The sequence below is a fragment of the Motacilla alba genome, chromosome Z (assembly GCF_015832195.1).
Source record: "Motacilla alba alba isolate MOTALB_02 chromosome Z, Motacilla_alba_V1.0_pri, whole genome shotgun sequence".
Classification (NCBI taxonomy): Eukaryota; Metazoa; Chordata; class Aves; order Passeriformes; family Motacillidae; genus Motacilla; species Motacilla alba.
The window spans coordinates 71,730,991-71,736,990 of record NC_052046.1 but is presented as its reverse complement, the minus strand read 5'-3'; positions in this window follow the sequence as shown (position 1 = coordinate 71,736,990).

The window sequence follows — 6,000 nt, the reverse complement described above, 5'->3', positions numbered from 1 at the left end:
GGGAACCCTGAAATTTTACACACACACCTACCCCCACCCTGCTGCCTGCATGGGGTCACTGGACACGGGGCTGGCCTTGTCCCTCTGCTGCAGTGTCACCTGTGTCACCCCCGTGGGGGGCTCCCACCCACCACAATGTAAATGGGGCAGAGCTGTCCCTGGAGGGTTCCTGTTGTCCCCGAGCAGGGGACACTCTGGTGTCCCAGTACAGCTCCAGTCATGCTCACCAGCAAGCCCTGGGTGTCTGTAGGGCCAGCGTCCTGTGCCCAGGAGCCCAGCCTGTCTCCCAAGCCCAGGTACACCTGAAACCACCTTACAGCAGCAGAGAGGGCAGCTGAGGACAAGGCTGTGCTCTGGAGGCTGCACCACCCTCACCTGTGGCCCTTCCAGGTCCTAAAAATTGTGGACGGCAGCCAAGAAAACCTGGAGCACACCAACGCAGTGTCAGCTGGGGAGAGCCTGGTTGCCCTGCCTGTAATGCTGGCCCACAGCATGTTGGCCTTTGTGGCAGACCATACAAGCTATCAGCCCCAACAGCCCCAAGTGCTTGTTCCCTGTTGGCAGAGGGATCCTGAGGCTCTCTGGCTGCCAGGCTCGAGGAATGGTACAGGACATCCCCTAGCAGGGACAGCTTCAAACTGTGAGAGCAGATGTTTTTCATGCCTCAGACTCTGGAGAAGGTCCTGCACATCCAGCTCGGGCTCAAAGGGCTCTTCCACACTAAGGAGGAGGACACCTGCCTCATCGCCTTGGCTGTGAGTCAGCAGGAAGAGCCCTGGTGCCCCCAAAGCTGGTGCTGGGGACCAGGAGCTGCACAGCGAGGACAGCCTGGCTCTGCTGGGTCTCACTGCTGGGGTCTTGTCAAGCTGCTGGCCTCCCACCATGAGAAAGAGGAATTCACTCTGCAGTACAAAGCCTTGAGGCTCCTGACATACCCAAGCTGTGGTCTGCTCTCCCTGCCGATGCTGTCGGAGAGAGCCGAGATGGCGAGCAGTGCAGTGATGTCAGGGCAGCCGTGTTGGCAGCCGGGCTCTGTGGCCGTGGCGAGGGAGCTGGCTTGGACTGAGCTGGAGTCAGGAGGTGGGGTAACTGCTCCAAACACCCTCCCTTCCTGGTGCCGGTCCGGGAAGCCGTGCTGGCTTGGAGCTTCTCCCAGAATGGAAGCTGCCTTTCACGCATGCAAGAAGGATGCATGGGGGCATGGGGAGGGTGGTCAGGAGAGGGGACTGACACCTCCTGGGGGTCCCAGATGCTGGGGTAAGGGCTGCTGGAGCGTTCCTCAGCCCAGCCCGAGGGAAGGGTCCCTGCAGATCGAGCAGGGGCAGAGAAGCCGGCATGGCCATTTCCAGCACCTGCCCTGCCTGCTCCAGCAGGGCCTGGCAGCAGCCCCCGGCCACAGAGGCTGAACACGGGTGTCCCCAGAGGCTTCCCCGCTGTCCCCACCGGTGTGCGAGGCCAGGGCTTTGAGCCTCAGTCCCTGTCCCCCGCGGCTGTCCCCAGGAGACCCTCAGACGCTTCGGTGGGAGCACATCCCAGCCGGGGATCACCCCGGCACAAAGCCCCGAGGTCTCCTTGCCCGGGCCCTCCCAGCTTCTGCTGTGCTGCGGGTCTCCAGGGGAGCGCTCCCTGCTGCTGCAGCGCTCCTCAAGCGGCAGGAGCTGCAGCTCCCGGGGCAGCCGCAGCAGCCGCGGAGGATCGGGGAGTGCTCGGCGGGGACGAGCCCCGGGGCCAGGCTGGGCCAGGGCCGCCCCTTCCCTCCGGCTCTGCGGCCGGGCCCCCCTGCCCCGCTGCGGCCGCAGAGCCGCACCCTCGGTCCCGCCCTCGACAGCTGAATGCCCGGCGCTCTGGAGGCCCCGGTGCCCTCTCTGCGGGGGGAGGCCTCTGGCCAGCGGGGCAGCGGAGGTCCGGCAGCGGGGCCTGCTCTGGCCGGCTGCGGGCTCTGGGACGGGCCCGTGCCCCTGTGCTCTCTCGGCTGCCGAGGGACGGGAGCAGGGCTGGGCAGAGCCTCGGGTACCGGCAGGACCTCGGGCCCGTGCGAGAGGCTCGGGTTCGCTGGTGAGGCCATTCCCCGGGTCCCCCTTGGCCTGGCTCCCGTCCCCCCGAGCCCAGGGGCCCCTCGGGCTCCCCCTGCCCTCACAGCGGGGCTCGGCGGCCGCCTCGGCCAGCGCCGCGCCCGGGCTGCTGGCGGTCACCGGGGCCAGCGCGGCCGCGGGGCTCGGGCAGCGCTGGGGGAGCTGCGGGGAGCCCGCCGGGGGCTGACGGAGCTCCGTGCCCGGGGATGGCCGCACGGAACCGCGGGACCGGGCTGGGGAGAGGCGGGCTCCCATCTGCAGCCGAGTGGGGAGCGAGGGCCGGGGGCAGCTCTGCAGACACGGGAGCTGATCTGGGCTCTGGTTCCTTGGGTCACGGCCCTCCAGCCCCTGGAGATGGACCTCGATCCCGCCAACTCTCGCCTGGCAGCTGAGGCTGCCTGGATCCTGGAGCCCAAGGAAGCGGCACAGACCAGGAGGCTCCCTGCGAGTGCTGTGCTGCTGCCACTGTGCCAGCGGCAGCCTGGGGCAGGCAGGGTGGGAGCTCCAGACAAGGTTTCACAGAAAGCACAGAATTTTGAGTTGGAAGGGACCCAGAAGCATTGTCAGAATTTAAGCCCATACAGGGATCCAAGCCCCAGCCTTATCAGACACTCACCTGCAATGTCATGAGTGGCAAAAACGACCTCCAGACTTCTCAGAGAAGAGAAGGTCTGACCCCAGCCCCAGGGCTGGTCAGCAGTTTATGTCTAAAGGATCACACAGGTGTCATTGAGCCTCACAGGACTCAGGCTGGCAAACCGACTCTATTTATAGAGATAACACAAAAAGCCAAATGTGCCTTGGGCTGATCCCCCAGTGTGGGCAGCAGGGAAGGGGGGATTCTGCCCCTCTGCCCTGCTCAGGTGAGACCCCACCTGCAGAGCTGCTCTCAGCGCTGTTGGAATGAGTTAGGGTAGGCTAGAGTGCTTTTTTGAGACCTTCCATGAAAACACTAAAATCTTAGAATGTGGACAGTCTGTCTGCTCCTACAGCAGTTGCTGTGGGTAACAGTGCAAATAAAATACAATAAACATGCAGCAGATTTCTGGTCCAGACATGCCCTTATATTTAGTTTTATTCCAATAGCCTCTTCTATATGGCTGCAAAGATAAGGAGTGTCAGAGTTTGTTCTAAGGGTGTTGCAGGCATTGGATATACCAGTTTTCATACTTTGAGGACACAGGGGCGTATAAAAGTCTCCTGATTTTGTTAAATGAGTGATCAGCATACTAATTATGATTTTAAAGTTTGGCATCTTGGCTGTAGAGTTATTCTTTAAAAGTCGCATTCATGAAGAAGCCTTGTGAATACTGTTTCAGAGTTGGGAACTTTGATGACTTCAACCTGTCAAGGGATTTCTGATACAGAGGACTGACATAAGGAAAATATTGTAAGCCACAAAACAATTTCAATGCAATTAAGGCGAGTCTTCCTCCTAAGCCCAGAAGAAAACTTCATTTCTTAGATATGTAATACTGCCTTACAGTATCTCTCCAGCGGAAATTCTGTATGTGTTTTTCATGAGTTCTCTGAAGATTCAGAATAAAGGAGACTTGCTCAGGCTGCTGAAGTTGATAGTTGAAAATTCTTCATTTTAAGTGTTGCTTTAGCTGTATCTGTCAAACTGCCCCAAATCTCGTTTGGCAGAGGAAAAAGATTCAATTTCAAAACTGTCATAGCAGCGTCTTTTCACAACCCAGCTGTTTGTGGCCCTAAGTTAGGTGGGACTGTGGATCCCCAGAAAACTATACAAGCACTCAAGTAGTCATTTCAGAAAAAAAAAAAAACTCCTTTGAGAACGAATGTAAAGATTCGCCAAAACTTGAGAAGGAAGTTTCAACATGTATTTGCTTATAAGTTTCTAGTTCTGGGCTTTGTGAATACAACATTGTAACCACAAGCGTAGAAGAATTTCAGTTCTGCAAGTTTAAGAGGTTTTTTTTTTTATTATTTTATTTTTTACTACTTTTTAAAAATGGCTCTATTTAATTTTGGCATGCTGCTTCTTACTTCTGGAGAGAAATGCACATTACTGGCAGGTTCTTACCTTTTAAATTACCAGTAACATCATTATAAGCATTTTTCAGTGCACAGGTATGTGCAGGACTAATTATCCAGAAAGAAGGATCTATACCAGGGTGCAGAGCTTTATTGTACAGATCCTGACTACTTCAGCAAAACTGATCTCACCCTATAATTTTCATTAATAACTGCCTTTCACATAATAAATTTGCTCATAGAACAACACTTCTTGAAGTTCTTCTACATCCATTACAAATGGTGCAAGAAGCGCCCTGGAATTAACTACAGAATATTAAAAGTTGTTTAATTCCACTTGGCTTCAGCGGCTAAAGTAATGTGTTGTGTTTGCCTCTAACATTCAGCTAGCAAGTTCTCTGAAAAATCAGCTCAGTGCCCCAGCATGAATTACGGAATTAAGGTGAGATAAACCAAAGTCCAACAACAATCTGATCTTTCAGCTTGAGGATCACAATTCCTGTGGTGGGGATAGGAGGGGAAAAGTTTACCAGTCCCCTCAGCTACTTAGTCCAGCTTAACAAAGCATGGACTAAAGATAGGATTATTTGGTCTATTATAAGAATAATTTTGTTGTTATTTATTATTTTTTTTACCTGCAACTATTTTCAGTGAGCTCTAGATGTATACTTGTAGATTCATGCTCCTGTATTTTATTTAATTTTATTTTTTCTGCCAGGTAAGGCTCGAAATACAAGACTTTCCATGATCTGTGAGTGTCTCATTGTGAATTTTGGCCTTGGCTGTCACTAAATGGACACTGTTTGCAGCAGTTCCCCCAAATCAGCTTCATTTTTGCACTGAGTGCATTGAGGGCATATGTGCTTCTTGGTCACTACAGTGCTTTTTGCTTAAACTACAAGAAACTACATTTAAAATCATATAACCTTCAGAAATGTCTCTAAGGAGGGCGATAAGAGAATCAATACTGTTAAGTCACACCTTCGTAGGTTTCAGGTCTTCTGGTAATTTTCTACAGGGCCATATTTTTTAAATTGCATAATTGTAAAAGTGTTTTACAATGATACATAAAATTATTTTACACTGATAATTTGCTGCCTTGCACATGAAGAATTTTTGGAATCCTAAAGCTTAGTTCCTCATGGTTTGAGAGATTTAGGTATTAATTCCAAATGGCATCTCACAAAGCGCCAAATTCCATCCAGGGATAAATGACTGCTCATCCATGCCAACTTTAATGTGATCTGCTCTGTTCAGCACAGGACAGGATTTCACGGGAGGCTCTTACTTGATTCTGTACCCATTTGCAAAAGTGAATACTTTCGGCTTCTCTTGGGCACTGTTGAAATGGCAAACGATGTTAAATGCTGCTAAGGGCACCCAAAAGAACTTGAGCTCATATTCTTACTGATAAAAAAAACCATTTTGGGATTAGCAGACAGAAACCTTATCTCATGAATGAAAGGTGCTCTGCCTGTTAGTGGGAAAAACAACATTTGACAACAAAGCTTTTTAAAGGATAATGCACTTCCTATGTGTTCTTACAAAGAAAGTAGCGTAATGCAAACAAGGCAATAGCTAAGATACTGATATGATGGCTACAAAAGAAAACTCCTGTGCTTTCCAGAACTCTGAGAATCTGTTCATCATCTCCCAAACTTCTTGAAGGCTGAAACAGTACTCTGCTGGTTCCAAAAGTTAATAGATATCTGAATAATTATTTCAGGCCTTGTGCCAAAGATTGCTCGAACATCTTGCAGAGATGACTTAGTTCTGAAAATATGCGTGCAGATAGGCAGTAGTGGACTTGCAAGACATCCTCTCCAAAGTTCTGGAATAAAGACTTAAAGCAACAAAATCTGTTTCTTTCTCCCCTGCTTTTCCTTTCAGGATGTAGCTAATTTCTCTTGCCTGTGATTTCCCCTAAATG